At 35.2% G+C, this 17,689-nt stretch overlaps 1 protein-coding gene and 1 pseudogene across 3 annotated transcripts in view; one reads left to right on the top strand and one right to left on the bottom strand.

The window, feature by feature from the left end:
- The window catches only part of LOC141580081 (uncharacterized), a 100,289-nt gene that overhangs the window by 1,473 nt on the left and 81,127 nt on the right, over positions 1 to 17,689 (top strand). The window lies entirely within an intron of this gene.
- Positions 4,106 to 4,542, bottom strand: LOC101050805 (ubiquitin-conjugating enzyme E2 variant 1 pseudogene; annotated as a pseudogene).

Raw genomic sequence — 17,689 nt, 5'->3', positions numbered from 1 at the left:
AGAGATTAATTAATTTTGCTTTTACCTTCTGAAATAAGATATACTGAGTTTCATTTTTTATTTTAAATAACACTGTTGTATTCTTTTTTTGTGGAAGGACAGACTAAATGTTTACACTGACTCTTAACTAGTTATCAAACATAAAGACTTAGATTTCAAAATAACATGTCATGACAGGCCCCATTCGTTTGTCTGTCGTTTCTAAATCCTTTAGCAGTAAAGTTTGACCTGAACAGAACTGAGGCTATGTGTAACTGAATGTTCACTTGATATAAATATTCATGTTTTTTACAGAAATACTGTGTTTGATTACAGTACAGTTTGCTGGAAGTGTTGTATAATGTATGGCAGACATACCATTCTGAGAAAAGTTCTGAATTCTGAAACATATCTAGCCAAAAAGATTTTAGATAAGGGATTAGGAACTTGCAGTTGTAATTTCTGAAGGGGTGTTAAAGAACTTTTTCTTTCATACGTAAGTGCTATGCTCTGGATAATGTTAAAATTTGCTTACAAGATAAAGTTCTTACATTGAGTAATTAAAAGCTACTCAGAAACCTTCATTGTACTTTTTCTCCTTTCTAGTGAGTTTTGGCATCTCTTTAAAAGTTCATGCATGTTTAATGCCTGTTGGTGGCATAGAATTTAGAATCATTTCACTTCACTCTTTTTCTTAGGCTTGCTATTTATTTCAATGGAAACAAGATGTTTCTGTAAAGATTCCTGAATTCTTGGATAGACAAAAAGTTGTGGGAGTGAAAAAATGAATGGAACAGAGTTTTTGAGTATGTAGAAAAAAATATTTTAAAATGTGTTATACTGATAAGCATATGCACCCTAAATCACCAAAAATCAGGTATTTTAAAATAATTTATGTTTGGCTTCAAAATGTGTGATATATATTTTAATGAAAGATTCCAAATTATGTTGCATTCAGGTTAAATCTGAATGAATTTGCATTTGTTAAAGTGGAGTGAGAGATATTGTCTGGTGAGGAAGATGTTTTAGACACTTGACGTATTTCTGATAGCAAGAAGTTGTCCTAAGATTAAAAATTAACTATGAGTCAAAATATTTTTCTGGAGGAAAATTTGTAAGTAGTACAAGTGGTGATACTTTTAAGTTGCCATTTTAAAAATGTTTTATTTTTATTCTTCCTTAGTTCTTACTCAGCATACCACAAATTGCAAAAGCCTTTATAGATAAGCCTAGATAAATTTCACCATAAAAAGCATTAAAATGCTAGACTAAGAAAGTTCATATTTCAATCTCCGTAACTGGCTTCCTGCTAAGATTTGTGACTCTGATAACTAAGGAGATATGGTAAATAGCTCTAATCTAAGGGAGATCTGTAACCTCATTTCATTCTGATGTATAAAATGAGCATGTTGAAGAAATAATTTTGTGATAGTTCTTTTTCAAGAGGGGCAGTAGAAATATGGTCATTTTGAGAAGCAGCCAGCAGCAAATTAAAGTATACTGGACACAAAGAGGTCAATGTGGCATTAAAAATGAACTCCACTCCCAACAGCAGATAAACAGTGATTCATACAAGGGGTCTGTTTTTAGTACTAATCATTGATTTGGGGTTGCTTTTGATGATATTTGCTGTATATGAAAAGTTGCCACCAAAATCTGAGGGGAAGAGTTAAGATAACTATGATGTTTTTACATTTCAGAAAAATGCCTTATTACTAAACAAAATGTAACATTTAAAAATTTTGTTAATATCTTTGTTGAAATATAATTTATCTACCATGAAGTTCATCCATTTAAAGACCGTAAGTCTTACTATATTCACAGGGTTATGCAGTCACCATGATCTAATTTTGGAACATTTGGTTTAATTATTTTAAAAGATTATTTTCTGTATACTCAAATCTCTTTTCCACTCATTTTTTTCAGTCCCACAATTTTTTCTATATCCAAAAATCCAGGCATCTTTATGGGAACATTTTGTTTCCATTGAAATAAGTAACGAGACTAGCAAAAGAGTGAAGCAAAATGACTCTAAATTTTGTGCTACAAAAAGGCGTTAAACATGATTCATCAACTGATGAATCAATAAACCACTTTTTGTTTGTCCATTCATCAGTTCATGGACATTTGGGTTGTTTCTATCTTTTGTCTATTTAAATAATGCTACTATAAACATTTGTGTACAAGCGTTGTGTGAACATGTTTTCAATTATCTTAGTATTTTAGGAGTGAAGTTGTGGGGTCATATGTTAACTTTATGTTTAACATTTTCAAAAACTGCCAAACTGATTTCCAAAGGAGCTATACCATTTTTACACAGCTGCCAGCAATTTATGAGTTTCAATTTCTCCTGCCCTTAGCTACAATAAAAATATAACATTACTATTTGTTATTGTCTTTTAAAAAATTATAGCCACTTTAGTTAGTGTGACATGGTATCTTGTGGTTTTGATTTACTTTTTTTTGTGAAGACTAAGAGTGTTAAGTATCTCTTCATGTTCTTATTGGCCATTTATATATATCTTCTTCAGAGAAATGACTATTAAGGTCCTTTTCCCATTTTTAAATTAATGGACACATTTTAAAATTATATTAAAATTAGGCAATGGTCTGAAAATAAAAGGCTGCTTATGGAATACTGTTATGTTAAACGTCACTAACAGGATGTTAAATCCTTAGAACTGAGATTTTCCCCAGGAAAAGATTAATGGAAACATCAATTGCTTTTCAGACTTGATTGCTATAAAAACTGGTTTTACATAAATAATTAAAAACAAAAAACTTTAGTACACAATGAATTGCTTTTATTTTGATATGCATTCACATTCAGCACTTAGTAGTCTTGAACAGCAAGTGAAAAACCACAGCAATTTGCCAGGAGGTCAAGCCTGCCAATTTCGGGTATCTGCTGTGTACCCCAAGTTCTTAATCCTTGCTGAGGATCTTGAGATTCAGGAGCAGCACCAAAACCAAGGCATGCACTGGATCCAGGGTTCTTTTTGTTCTAGTCGTCAGATTCCAAACTAGACCCCAAAGGATTGTAAGGATGACCAAATGAGAGCCCTGTTTAAAACTTCAGTTTCTAAAAGCAAGAGCAATTACAGGAAAATAAAACAATGCAGAGAGATTGTGCCTGCTTACAAGTGTCTTCATGTGGTCATTTTCCAGTTTTAACCACCAAGGGCTCTGAGAGCTAGCAGGTCTGTCTAACACTGGTAACAATCTTCATCTTATCAAAACCTGAGCTAAAACCAATGCATCAGCTGATGATGACAGCAGAGGGTGGCAGGGCTGAGGACCCAATATCCATTTCCCAGGATGGTAGAGAGTAAATGTGATTCTAAAACTAAACAAGGGAGGTCAGAGACTCTTTCCAACCTTACCTGATGGCTTCTGGCCAAAGCAGGGAAGTGTCATGGAAGGTGCTGGGTGGTGATGGTACGAAAAGACACTTGAGGAAGGAAGAAAAGAAAAAGCAGCACCCCTTGATAAAGGTCGGGGAGAGAAGATGGGGGAAAGCCCTGAATTCCTCACCAAAGGCCAATCTCAGAGAGTAGTGGAGGGGTTACAATCTATACTTTGGCCAAGGGTGGGACTGTAGGAGTAGGGGTTTGGATAATGTCTTGGAGTGGGCATCATTTAAGACTTAAAGAAACCAGGATGTACACAAAGCAATCCACACACCGAACAGTAGTTCTACATGCTGTGACCTGAAACCTTCACATCTACTCTTAACAAGCCCCCCAGGCTAGAGGGCTGTTGCAAGGGGAAAAGTCAGAGACCCAGACCATGCAATCAACAGCAAGGTGATTGTGTGATGTGTCTTTTCACAGTTGAGTTATTAATAGATGTGCCCCACCAGTTATAATAGGAATCAATTTAAATATACTTTATTGATCCCAGAAGTTCAATTATATGTGGACAGTGGTTACATTTAGTACAACTTATATATTTCAAATGGGCAAAAAATAGAATTGTTTACAGGATGTTAAGATAAATTTACTTTGAATGGGAGCTTCCCTTCAAGTACTTTGAGGTCTACAAGACGTATCCAGAAAATTTGCTACTGTGGAAAATAAGGACTGCTTAAATCAAAAAGGGAAGGGCCTGTGGTTTTTCTTTTTGATTAGTTTGTGTAACACTGTCCTTCAGGCAACTGAGGGAGTTTCATATTTTGTTTAGACGTCAGTAGGCACTGAAGCTCTTGCAGGACAACTTTGATGCTATATGTATTCTGCCATTTTGCTAGCACTGATATGGCTCTTGGGTCCATCACTCCATTGGAACTATTAAATCCATTCATACTGATTTTTGTTACAGATCTGACAAAGGAGGGTGCTTCTGGGTATTTAGGTCCATATTCTACTTTAACGCTGTGTATTTGGTTTTCATAAATTGTTCTTGGAGGCCAAATTATCATCCCTGTTCATCTTTTAAGTGTCATGTCTTGTTGCTATCTAAATCCCAGCTAATTGTGCCATCTCCTACTCCTTTCTGGCCTTCTTTGAGTTCTTCCAACAGTTAGAAATTGCAAAGGACTTTTACTCCTGAGCCTTCTTGCATTACTGTCACTTTTTTTTACAAACCATTTTTAATTGGATTATGAGTTGTAAAGTTTCTTTATATAGTCTAGATACAAGTCCTTTGTCAGATATATCATTTACAAATATTTTCTCCCCTTATTTGGGTTGTCCTTTCACTTTCTTGATAGTGTCCTTTGAAGCACAGAGTCTTTAATTTTTATGATGCCCAACGAATTAATCTTCTCTTTTATCACTTGTGATTTTGATGCTGTATCTAACAAATCATTGCCTAGTCTAAGATTGTAAACATTTAGTTCTGCATTTTCTTGAGTTTTCTGGTTTTTGCTCTTACACTTATGATTCAATTTGAGTTACTTTTTGTGAATTATATGAAGAGTACAAATTCTTCTTTTGTGTGTGGAAATCCAGTTGTTCCAGCACCGTTTGATGAAAAGACTATGTTATTTGTCCATTGAACTTATTTGGCACCTTTGTCAAAAAAAAAAAAAAAAAAAGAAAAAAAATCAGTGGACCACAAATGGTAGATTTACTTCTGAAGTCTTAGTTCAATTTGATTGATCAGTCAATCAATCTATCTATCTATCTATCCATCCATCCATCCTTCCTTATCCAATGCCGTACTGCCTTAATTGCTACAGGTTTTTAGTTTTGAAATCTGGAAGTCTGAGCCCTCCAACTTTTTTGTTTTTTTCAAGATTGTTTTGGTTACTTAGGATCCATTGCATGTGTCCAAGGTCATAATGTTTGCAGTATAGCTAGAGGCACCAGAATATAATATTTAATTTCCATTTAGTACATAAATATTGACTTTTTATATCCACTATGCTTCTGAGAAGCCAATCTAACCTAGTTAATGAACTGGAAGTATCACCCAGGCATATCTTCATCTAAACAGTTACAAAAAATAAAGTATTAACAAATGTAAAGTTCAATATGAATATTTATTAATAACACTAGTCCTAAAATCCATATGTTGCATAGTATTCATGTTAATGGTATCTGGGAACTTTTCTAAAATATAGATTTCCAAGAAAATAGGGGAAATCATGTTAATTTACCCTCAAAAAGAAACCAGTTTTATTCAGTTTAGTTTTAAATAACTATAGGTTACACAAAAAGTGCTGTGATCAGCCCTCTAATGAAACATCAATGGGTGAGAGTTGGGGGATGGGGAAGAGGGTTAATTAACAGGTCATATATTCCTAAGCAAATTATAGTATCAAGAATCTGATTTTGAAAATCATCCTAGAACATGGTCACCTATGGAATTGTGGGTGACATGCCAAATTATATTGCATCTTGCTTGCTGTCATTTGAACCTGACCTTTTTAAATTCAGAGAATATTTTTCAATTTTTGTGTTTTAATAATTAATATGAAAATATATAAATTTACTAGTAGTATAAATGCTAACTTTTAGTTAGCATTCAGCGCTTAGAGAAAAATGTTAGATTTTGAGTATGACTTGTAATTTGTTACCTTTCTAGTACAGTATTTTGTCTTTTTAAGATTTGCACAGCATATTCTGATAAATGTCTGCCTATCAAAAATGCATATAAATTTTTTGAAGTGTATCGAAGCTTTTGTATTATTTAAAATATTTTTGGTGACTTAACTATCATTCTGGTTTTTTTTATTATACTTAAGTTATCAGAAGGGAGATTATGAACAAGACAGAGGGAACTCCATTACAGGTTTATACAGAAGAAATCATGTTATTCTATGTTATTTTATCATGGCACCTTTAGTAGTTTGCAACTCCTGTGAGCTCTGGGATTTTTTTGTTTGTTTGTTGCGTATCATGCCTGTGAGTAAAATTAAATTTTAAAACTTAACATTACCAAGTACTTTTTACAGGTTCTATAATAAGGATTCTTCTATCAATCATGAGATGAGGTAAAGTCTCTCCTAAACTCATGAAACTTTAAAAAATGGGAAGCACAAACAAAATTGGAATTTTCCTTTAATATATGTCAAGATAATTTATATTTATGATGATCTGAAATATAATAGCAAAGAGATACAAAATTGCTCCATAAGTGTTAGAGTCATGTCACTTATTAAAGTTTTATTCTTGAGAATCCTTATATTACAAAGCAGAGGAGCACAAAGCATGGTTTGTACTGCCATCCCTAATATCAAGAAGCTGAAGGAGGACAAAGTCCACACTCCTGAATCAGTCTTTTCCCCCTTTATACTATCATCCTTATTCTACCATGTCAAGTTCATCTAAAAACATATTATTAATATTTTAACATATGACAGACTTGGGATATATACTATATCCAAATAAGATCTTGATTTTAGGGAAATTAATTAAACACAAACATCATTTTCTTCATTCTCCTTCTAGTCACTGGTTACTTTTCTAAAACAAACTCTTAAGGTTACTATACTTCTTTGAAGAGGTGGTTTTATTTTCTGTTAGAACCCAGATGGAACCAACTATTCCTATTGAAACTTCTCACAACTGCTGATATCCCCTGTTTTCCAACTTCCTTCCTAGCTTTTACTTTAGTTCTATATGTTCAGTATCTTTAAAATGTCTCATCTCAACTAGCATATTTATGAATTCCTTCCTCTAAGTTCATAGGACTTCTAAATCCATCTCTGTTTTCTTCCTGTTTAATTTTGATTGCCTCTGGCCACATCAACTCAGGTGACCCTAAAGCTCATAGGACCCACAGGAGGTGCAGTCAGGCTCACTCTAGCAAAGCACAAAGCACTATGTTGACAGCTCTTTCCAATAGAAAGCCATTGTAGGTGTGTAAGCTAAAAAATGTTTTAGAACCTGTAGCAGAGGGAAGGAACAGCTATAAAGAGACAGAAACACAGAAGAGTCTAAGTCAGTATTTTCGTTTTTTAGAAGAAATTTATTACTGAAGGAGTAAAAGCTTGCTGCATAGAAAGCACTCCCAGCACACTGTAGCTTTCTTGCTATGGTTCCTGCATTGCAAAAGGCAAGATAACAATATAGAAGTCCCTCTTTATGAGGATTGGCATCTTTCTGGGAAGTGTTTTGGTTGCTCTACTTCAGTTACACCAGTGTCCTTTGAGCTGTGCCTTGGTGGAGTTGGAAGACAGCTCATCTTCATTTCTTCAATACTTCATATTCAGAAGTCATACATACTAGATATAAAAATATTTACACAATGATAAATTAAGGATTTTCTTAGAAACAGCTACTCCAATATACTTAATAGGTAATTCTCTTTAAGTTGCAATCTGTCTGGTGTTTGCAATATATGAATCCATGTAATCACTACTTTTCAGGTTAGTGAAAGGCATTGAAAGATGCCTTTTCCCATATTTAGGAGGGTGAGTTTTATGAATGACTTTAAATATTATGTACTTAATGCTTAGGTTTATTACTTCACATAAAATATTTTTGAGGGCCAGGCACAGTGGCTTATGCCTGTAATCCCAGCACTTTGGGAGGCTGAAGTGGGTGGATACCTTTACCCAGGAATTCGAGATCAGCCTAGGCAACATGGTAAAACCTTGTCTCTGCAAAATTTTTTTTTTTAATTAGCCCATTGTGGTGGTGTACACCAGTAGCTCCAGCTACTTGGAAGGCTAATGTCGAGGACTGCTGGAACGTAGGAGGTCAAGGCTGTAGTGAGCCACTATCATGCCACTGCACTCTCACGTGGGTGACAGAGTGCGACTTGGTCTCAAAAATAATAATGTTTGAGGAATCATTCCATTTAAGCAGATACTAAAGAAGAAATTAAGGGCTCTTCCTTGCCGAAAGCTTTCTCTTGAGAAACAGAAACTTGGTATCTTCATTCAAAGCTTCAGATGACTTATTATTAGGTCAATAAAAATAAAATAGTGTTGAAGCACTAAGATTGTTAAAGAAGCTTAAAGATTCTATTACCATATTAGTGTTTACACAATAGTGTATCAACTTTTATTCAACATTACCTCCTTGCTTTAGTGAGGCAAATATATTTTGTATAAAGTATTGAGAATATCCGAGGTGATTCCTGTACCTCTTCTGTGTTCTCAGTCTTATCTTGGTATATAAAACCATTCAGGCTTTAGGAGTATCATTTTTTTCCAGACAGAACTTTCCAGATGAACCTGTAATATTCTGGAATAAACAACAAAACATTGTTTATAAAATTTAGAACAACTTTGATAAGCCTCAAGATTCCATAGCAGGACCATTGAAATTCAGATAATTGGATGAGGCAGGGTAGCATAGAGCACTCAAGGGGAGGTCTAGATACTTAATTCTGTTGCTAACGGACATGTAGTCTTGGGCTAATCATTTAAACCCTACTAGTTAGATCTCAGCATTCTCATGGAAATAAAATTATTGCTCTCTGTTCTCCAGAGTCCCTACCTATTTTATAGTTCTCAGAAATTCCCAATGAGCTTTACAAGGTGTCTCCAAGCAGAGTTCCTTGTGATATTGTCTCCTGCGGGGCAGAAATCCCATAGGAAAGTGGAGTAGTCATGACAATTGTGTGATTTACAATCCACCACAGGAAACTTGTAGAATTCCTTAGAAAACAAAGTGGGTTCCACCATCTCTTGGGTCTGTTATTCCCCCTTGAGAAACCTTTTTTTATTATTCTCCCTCTTTTCCTCTTCTTGGCTCTTCATCACAACCCAGGATGACTATACAACCTGTTTCCTCAAAGATTGTTTTCACTACCTGTCTTTTTTGCAATCATTATTACCTTTTCTCAGCTGCAGTTTCACCCTGAGGCCTTGGCAACTGAAGTTATATAACTACAACAGTTACTGTGCCTGGGCAACTTGCTACACTTACCACAGGCTGCCTAATATTGGTTTCTTACTAACATTTTCGTTACTTTGGATTGTGCTTTGGATTGCACAAAGATCACTTCTTTTTCTTTTTGTCTCATAGAAGCCGTTGTGTGATTAAAGAAGTAAAAGGCTATACAAATAAGTATTTATTGAACGCTGTTCCTTGCCCAGCATTATGTTAAATACAGATACAAATAAATGAGACAATTCTGAATTTTCCAGTTTTATGTTCCAATGTATATGACAGCTCATAGAAGGTGCGAGTCCTAAGGTATCCATTGCTGTATTTTATGGTGAAGCAATGATATTGTGAAAAATAATCATAGACTGTCCAAGTGTGTAACTTCTATACACAATGCATTTGACATTCTGCTTGTGTAAATATAAGTGCTGCATTTATGTATCTTTTCATACTTACACGGTTCTCAACTTAATGCACTCCCTTGCATTAATATTTGCTTTTGAATAAAAATTAAACGTACAGCACATATTTTATTGGACACACATTGTATGTCTCTTAGATAATGCTAAGCCCAAGTGAATGCAGCTTAAATTTTTATGTGTTAAAAAAAAATTGAGTAAGGGCTTTTACCTTTGAGCTATAAGAATATAGGATATTTTTATTTCTTTACATGCTTCTGCATTTTCCAATGGCCTAAAATGAAGAATAATACTTTTTATAAATATATATATATACATACATATATATTTATAAAAGGTATTATAAAAATATGTGTGTGTATATATGTATATATATACATATATATACACACACATATATGTATATATACATATATATATACACACACATATATATATATTTGTATGTTTGTGAATTTCTATATCCATATTTTTAATGGGACCTCAAGATATCATAAATTTCTGTATCCTGCCTTCAAAAGTGTTACATGCCATTATCTCTGTAAGAGATCAGTCATCAGAAGCCCAGAAATATTAAGGGGACTTATCTAGATTTATATAATCAGGAAATGATGGAGGAGAGATCAGAACCAAGATTTCTCTATTAGTCTTGCACTTTTCCTGTTTAAAGGAAAATAACAGGTGGAATTTTGGGACTACCCTTCCTCCAGCAGTATAGATATGTGCTGCCTACTTTGTGTTAAAACTGGCATTCCAAAACTTAAAGTATATGCAAGCGAGGTTTGTGTGTTTGTGTGTCTACTGTCCTTAGTCAATTTAAAAATGTTTACCTTTGTTTGTATATTGAAGAATGTCTTACAGAGTAAAATGCTTACATTCGACTCAATAATAATACCTTAAAAATATATAACAAAAAACATTAACAGCTGTTGCATCCAGATTATTGGGTAATGTTTGTCTTCTCATCTACACTTTCCTATGATTTTTCTTATTTTCTATAATGACTACTTTATAATTTACCAGTCATCAAAATTTATAAAAATGAGATTGATATTTCTGAGTTCATACCTTTTTCTTCAAATAAGGAAGAAGTTTTATTCAACAAAGCCAAATATATATATATATATTTTTTTTTGTGGTAGATATTTAACATTATAAAGTGCTGCTTTAAAAAAAATTCTATCACAGATTCCTTTAATAATCTGTTGGAAATTATGGAACCTCTCCTTAGAAAAATACAAATATATGTAAAGCCATAAAATGTTATACATAATTTCTGAAGGTTCACAAACCTCTGAAGCTCATTCCTTTAAACCTCCAGCATTGCTGAAAGGTAGGGCTACAATTTTTATTAGAATACCTGGGATGTTTGCATTAAATGCAGATTTTCAGCCTTGCCCCTCACTTCCTGAATTGGATGGGAGAAGTGGGGCTCAAGAATTTGCGCCTTTAATAAGATAGTCCTTCCCCACCATCTAAGGAAATGGAATGCAAAGCAAGTAAGAACAATTGCAGGACCTACATCTCTAGAAAGCTCGTATTAAGAATCCTGAGTAAGAATAACAAAAACTGAAATAATAGAGAATATCCAGTGCCGTTCCCTAAAATTAGGAGTCTGAGCAGCAGTTTGTTAGGTAGAGAATAGGAAAAGAGTATGTCCAGCTGAGGAAAGGGCAGTTGAATAGGTGGAAGCATGGACGGGCATAGTGGAAGTATGGAATAATACCAAGTTTGGCTGGGAACCAGAAGGAATTAAATAAAGGCAGGTAGAAAGGCTCATACTTAATCACGACCTACAGGAGTGGCATGTAGAAATCATGAGGCAAAAAATAGTGATGCCAGACTCTAGGAAAATTATATTTAAAGCAGTCTCAATAACATATAGCTATGTTAACTTTCTCATTGTAAGAGTAGAATGGGATCCCATGGACAGGTATGGAAATAGTATTTACCTGGAGAAAAGATAGAGGCACTCATGAGAACTTCAAAATCTATTCCAGAATTATAAAATGTTAAAAATAGAAGAGACTTTATTTATTATCTCTTTCAACTTTCTCAGTTTAAAAAGTAAAATTCTTTGGAGTTTGTCAAATCTTGTTTATTACTATTTGAGTTATCAATTCTATAAAATAAGAAAACAAGTTAATACAGCCATAAAAAAGAACAATATCATGTCTAAGATCATGGCCTTGGCAGGGACATGGATAGAGCTGGAGGCTGTTAACCTTAGCAAACCAATACAGAAACATAAAAACAAATATCACATGTTCTAACTTATAAATGGGAGCCAAATGATGAGAACATATGGACACACAGGTGAACAACACATACTGGGGCCTTTTGGAGAATGGCAGCCGGTAGGAGAGGCAGGATCGGGAATAATAACTAATGGTATTAGGCTTAATACTTGAGTGATGAAATAATCTGTACAACAAACCTACATGACACAAGTTTACCCATGTAAGAAACCTGCACATATACCCCTGAACTTAAAATAAAAGTATTTTAAAAACCAAGTTATTATAATGCATATTTCCTTATTTTATTGTTGAAATGGCAAGTGATGATGTGATTTGCCTCCAGATCACACACTGGCAGAGCTGAGTTTGGAAACAGTTTCATTGCTTTATTACTTCTTTCTTTATTAAAACAATTTTAGAGGCAGAGTCTTGCTCTGTCGCCAGGCTAGAATGCAGTGGCACAATCATAGCTCACTGCAGCCCTGAACTTCTGGCTCAAGTGATCCTCTCACCTCAGCTTCCTGAATAGCTAGGAATACAGGCATGTTCCACCATACTCAGTTAATTTAAAAAAAATTGTATATATGTGGTTTGTGTCATCCACACTATTCTTGAATCTCTGGCCTTAAGCAATCCTCCCAACTCACCCTCCCAAGGAGCTGAGATTAGAGGCATGAGCCACCATGCTTGGCTAGATTACTTCTTAAATTACACAATGCCCAACCCAAAGAGGCAATAATCATTGTACTATGTATCTGTATGCAATCTTTGTTCAGGTGTATGACAGTGAGAATGAGCATTGGGAAAGCTATAACAACAGGCTGAAGCCTAGTACCTGGCACCAGGAACTACATAATCACCATGGTAACCCTTTGGAAACACCAAAATTTGATAGCTTGTAAGGAAAAAGTAATAGTTTACAGAACCATAAATGTTTTCAGGAAATGTGAAATCAGTGGGTTGGATTATATTTGTGGTAAGTGAAACATAGGCTTTGGAAATACTCAGGCATTAGGAATATTAGTAGTTCTAGATAAATGTCCATAAACCCATAAGCAAGTGAAATTATTTGTCCTGGTTAAATACCTAATACTTTGGTACATTTTAATTTTCTTGTTTATTTAGCCATTCACCAGTACTTATTGTTGCCATCATGGAACTGAGAGCAAGAAATAAATTAAGAGGATAAGACTGATATGCTTTCTAGTCTCATGGAACTTACAGGCTAGACTGGGAGATAGCCATAAAAAATGAAATGTACAAATTCAAAATGCTAAACATCCTCTTTCATCTATTTTTTTTTTACTTTAAGTTCTGGGGTACATGTGCAGAACATGCAGGTTTGTTACATAGGTAAACAGGTGCCATGGTGGTTTGCTTCACCCATCAACCTGTCATCTACCTTAAGTATTTCTCCTAATGCTATCCCACTCCTAGGCCCCCAACCCCCTACAAGCCCCAGTGTGTGATGTTCCCCTCCCTGTGTCCATGTATTCTCATTCTTCATCTCCCACTTTTGAGTGAGAATATGTGATGTTTCATTTTCTGTTCTTGTGTTAGTTTGCTCAGAATGATGGTTCCAGCTTCATCCATGTCCCTGCAAAAAACATGAACTCATCCTTTTTTATGGTTGCATAGTATTCCATGGTGTGTATGTGCCACATTTTCTTTATCCAGTCTATCATTGATGGGCATTTGGGTTGGTTCCAAGTCTTTGCTATTGTGAACAGTGCTGTGATAAACTTACCTGTGCATGTGTCTTTATAGTAGAATGATTTATAATATTTTGGGTATATACCCAGTAATGGGATTGCTGGGTCAAATGATATTTCTACTTCTAGATCCTTAAGGAATCACCACACTGACTTCCACAATGGTTGAATTAATTTACACTCAAACCAACAGTTCCTTTTTCTCCACATCCTGTCCAGCATCTGTTGTCTCCTGATTTTTTAATGATCACCACTCTAAATGGCATGAGATGTTATCTCAATGTGGTTTTGATTTGCATTTCTCTAATTACCAGTGATGATGAGCTTTTTTTCATATGCTTGTTGGCTGAATAAATGTCTTCTTTAGAGAAGTGTCTGTTCATATCCTTTGCCCACTCTTTGATGGGGTTGTTTTTCTTGTAAACTTGTTTAAGTTCTTCATAGATTCTGGATATTAGCCATTTGTCAGATGGATAGATTGCAAAAATTTTCTCCCATTCTGTAGGTTGCCTGTTCACTCTGGTGATGGTTTCTTTCGCTGTGCAGGAGCTCTTTAATTAGATCTCATTTATTTAGATCTCTTTTAATTGGATCTCATTTATTTAGATCTCTTTTAATTAGATCTCATTTATTTAGATCTAATTTAAATTAGATCTCTTTAATTAGATCTCATTTGTGTATTTGGGCTTTTGTTGCCATTGCTTTTGGTGTTTTAGTCATGAATTCTTTGCCTTTGCCTATGCCTATGTCTTGAATGGTATTGCCTAGGCTTTCTTCTAGGGTTTTTATAGTTTTAGGTCTTATGTTTAAATCTTTAATCCATCTTAAGTTAATTTTTGTATGAGGTTTAAGGAAGGGATCCAGTTTCAGCTTTCTGCATTTGGCTAGCCAGTTTTCCCAACACCATTTGTTGAATAGAGAATCCTTTTCCCATTGCTTACTTTTCTTAGGTTTGTCAAAGATCAGATAGTTGTAGATGTGTGACATTATTACTAAGGCCTCTGTTCTGTTTCATTGGTCTATGTATCTGTTCTGGTACCAGTACCAGGCTGTTTTGGTTACTGTAGCCTTGTAGCATAGTTTGAAGTCAGATAGCCTGATGCCTCTAGCTTTGTTCTTTTTGCTTAGGATTGTCTTGGCTATGTGGGATTTTTTTTGATTCCATATGAAATTTAAAGTAGTTTTTTTCCAATTCTGTGAACAAAGTCAATGGTAGCTTAATGGGGATAGCACTGAATCTATAAATTACTAATATCATACTGAATGGGCAAAAGCTGGAAGCATTCCCTTTGAAAACTAGCATGAGTCAAGGGTGTCCTCTCTCCCCTCTCCTATTCAACATAGTATTGGAACCTCTGTCCAGGGAAATCAGGCAAGAGAAAGAAATAAATGTTGTTCAGTTAGGAAAAGAGGAAGTCAAATTGTCTGTTTGTGGATAACATGATTGTATATTTAGAAAACTCCATCATCTCAGCCCAGAATCTTCTTAAGCTGATAAGTAACATCAGCAAAGTCTCAGGATACAAAATCAGTGTGCAAAAATCACAGGCATTCCTAAATGTCAATAACAGATAAACAGAGAGCCAAATGATGAGTGAACTCCCATTCATAATTCCTACAAAGAGAATAAAATTCCTAGGAATACAACTTACAAGGGATGTGAAGGATCTCTTCCAGGAGAACTGCTGAGAACACTGTGGACCCCTGGTGGTGACTGAGCAACCCCAAGCTTCTGAAGAATTGGCAAAACCCAAGCTATCTGAAATAACAAAAAGAAATTGTTGCTGATTTTTAACCTGTCAATTCTCTTAGAATTTAGTTTCCCCTAAATGAGTTATTTGCTTTGTGATGCTTATTACTTACTGTATTGATTATATTTGAGAAAATGAAGAATAATGTGAAAAGCTGAGCTGTAACTGGTAACTTTGGCTCTGCTGAGCTGTTCTTATAAAAACAGGAATCCTGTGTAAGGGTCAAATCACTTAGCCTGACTGCCAGAGAGAGATGACAGCACGTAATAAGCTTCTCATTGCAGAGAGCGTATAAATGGACATGTAATGGAGAGGCCTAGTACCTAGATTCCTTTCCCAGAAAAGGCATATTGATTATGGCCCTGGAAAGAGAATGCGACCCTTATGGAGAGCCTATAAACGGATGCATGAGGGGCGTCTGTCTCTGTGCTTGAAATAAGGATGTAGAAGTCTTTCTTCTCCCATTGCTCCTCCAGGCCTGCGTGGAGGCCCCCTCCTCTTGCAGCCTTGTGGTCAGGCTGGTCGTCCTGTGTCAGATCCTGTTCACGCTGCAGCTGTGAGCTCAGTCTGTTCTTGCTGATAATCATAAGTTTATGTTTCACCTCTATTCTTGCTAAGGTGTACGATTCGTATGCTGACACACAGAAAAGTTATCTTTACATTGTTCTGCTTTTATAATACGACATGGTGATTTTTGTGGACCAGTTTGGCAAATGTATTTTTTTGTATGATCATCACTACAGTGTTGTGTAGCCTCACTCGCCCTCCCCTGTTGAAAGAGTCTCATAAAAAACTGTGGTTTTTCAGGGAAAGTTTAGGCGTCCACAGAGCAGCATTATGTGTTGTCTCCCCTGGGCCCAGCTTTAAGGAAAACTGTTTCTTTGTTCTTTTTTTTTTTCTTTTTCACCAGCCACTCGATCACTTTGAGAGATCTTGAATCCATGTTGATATATTGGGAGCTGGTCTCTCCAGTATAGAACTACAAACCATTGCTCAAGGAAATAAGAGAGGACACAAACAAATGGAAAAACATTCCATGCTCATGGATTAAGAAGAACCTTTTATCTATTTCAAAGACACTTCCCACCATCTCCACCTGGCAACACATTCATCCTTCAGATCTCAGTTTACATAATATCTCTTTAGTCTTCCTTTACTACCAAATGTAAATTAATATTTTATTTCACCTAATAGACATTTTTAAATGACTTTTACACAACAGAAAGGCAATATCCAATACTACAAAGATGTGGAGAAAATGGAACTCTTGTACCTTGTTGGTGGGAATGTCAATCAGTACAACCACTATGGAGAATAGTATGGAATTTCTTTAAATTAAAAATAGAAATACCATATGATCCAGCAATCTCACTGCTAGGTATATACTCAAAAGAAAGGAAATCAGTATAGCAAAGAGATACCTGTAGCCAATGTTTATTGCAGCACTATTCACAATAGCTAAGATTTGGAAGCAAGTTAAGTTGCTTGCTAAGTTTTCATCAACAGGTGAATGGATTTTTTAAAATGTGGTGGACAATGGAGTACTATTTAGCCATAAAAAAGAATAAGATCCCATAATCTGCAACAACATGGATGGAGTTGGAATTGGAGGTCATTATGTTAAGCGGTATAAGCCTGGCACAGAAAGACAAACTTTACATATTTTCACTTATTTGTCGGAGCTGAAAATTAAAACAGTTGAACTTATGGAGATAGAAAGTAGAAGGGTGGTTATCAGAGGCTGGGAAGGGTAGTGGTGAAGGGGTAATAGGGATGGTTAATGGGTACAAACATAGATAGGATGAATAAGATCTGGTAGTTGATAGCACAACAAGGTTACTACAGTCAATGGATAATATATTGTACATTTAAAAATAACTAAGAGTATATTTGGAATGTTTGTAACACAAAAAAAGATAGATGCCTGAGGTGATAGATACCCGTTACCCTGATGTGATTTTGAGACATTGAATGCCTGTATCAAAATTTCTCATGTATGCTATAAATAATATGTACCTACCCACAAAAATTAAAAATACTGCCTACACCATGGGAAAATATATTTTTTCTGATGATATGTAAAATAAGGTAGGGGTCTCCAACCCTAAGGCCACAGACCAGTATCTGTCCATGGCTCATTAGGTACTGGACCACACTGCAATAGGTAAGTTGTAGAGCGAGTAGTATTACTGCCTGAACTCTGCCTCATGTCAGATTAGTGGTGTCTTTAGATTCTCCTAGGAGTGCAAACCCTATTGTGAACAGTGTAAACTATGCATGCAAGGGGTCTAGGTTGTGGAC

The sequence above is a fragment of the Saimiri boliviensis genome, chromosome 10 (assembly GCF_048565385.1).
Source record: "Saimiri boliviensis isolate mSaiBol1 chromosome 10, mSaiBol1.pri, whole genome shotgun sequence".
In the NCBI taxonomy this organism is placed as follows: Eukaryota; Metazoa; Chordata; class Mammalia; order Primates; family Cebidae; genus Saimiri; species Saimiri boliviensis.
The sequence above is the reverse complement of the archived record's forward strand: the minus strand, read 5'-3'. Positions and strand labels throughout refer to the sequence as shown.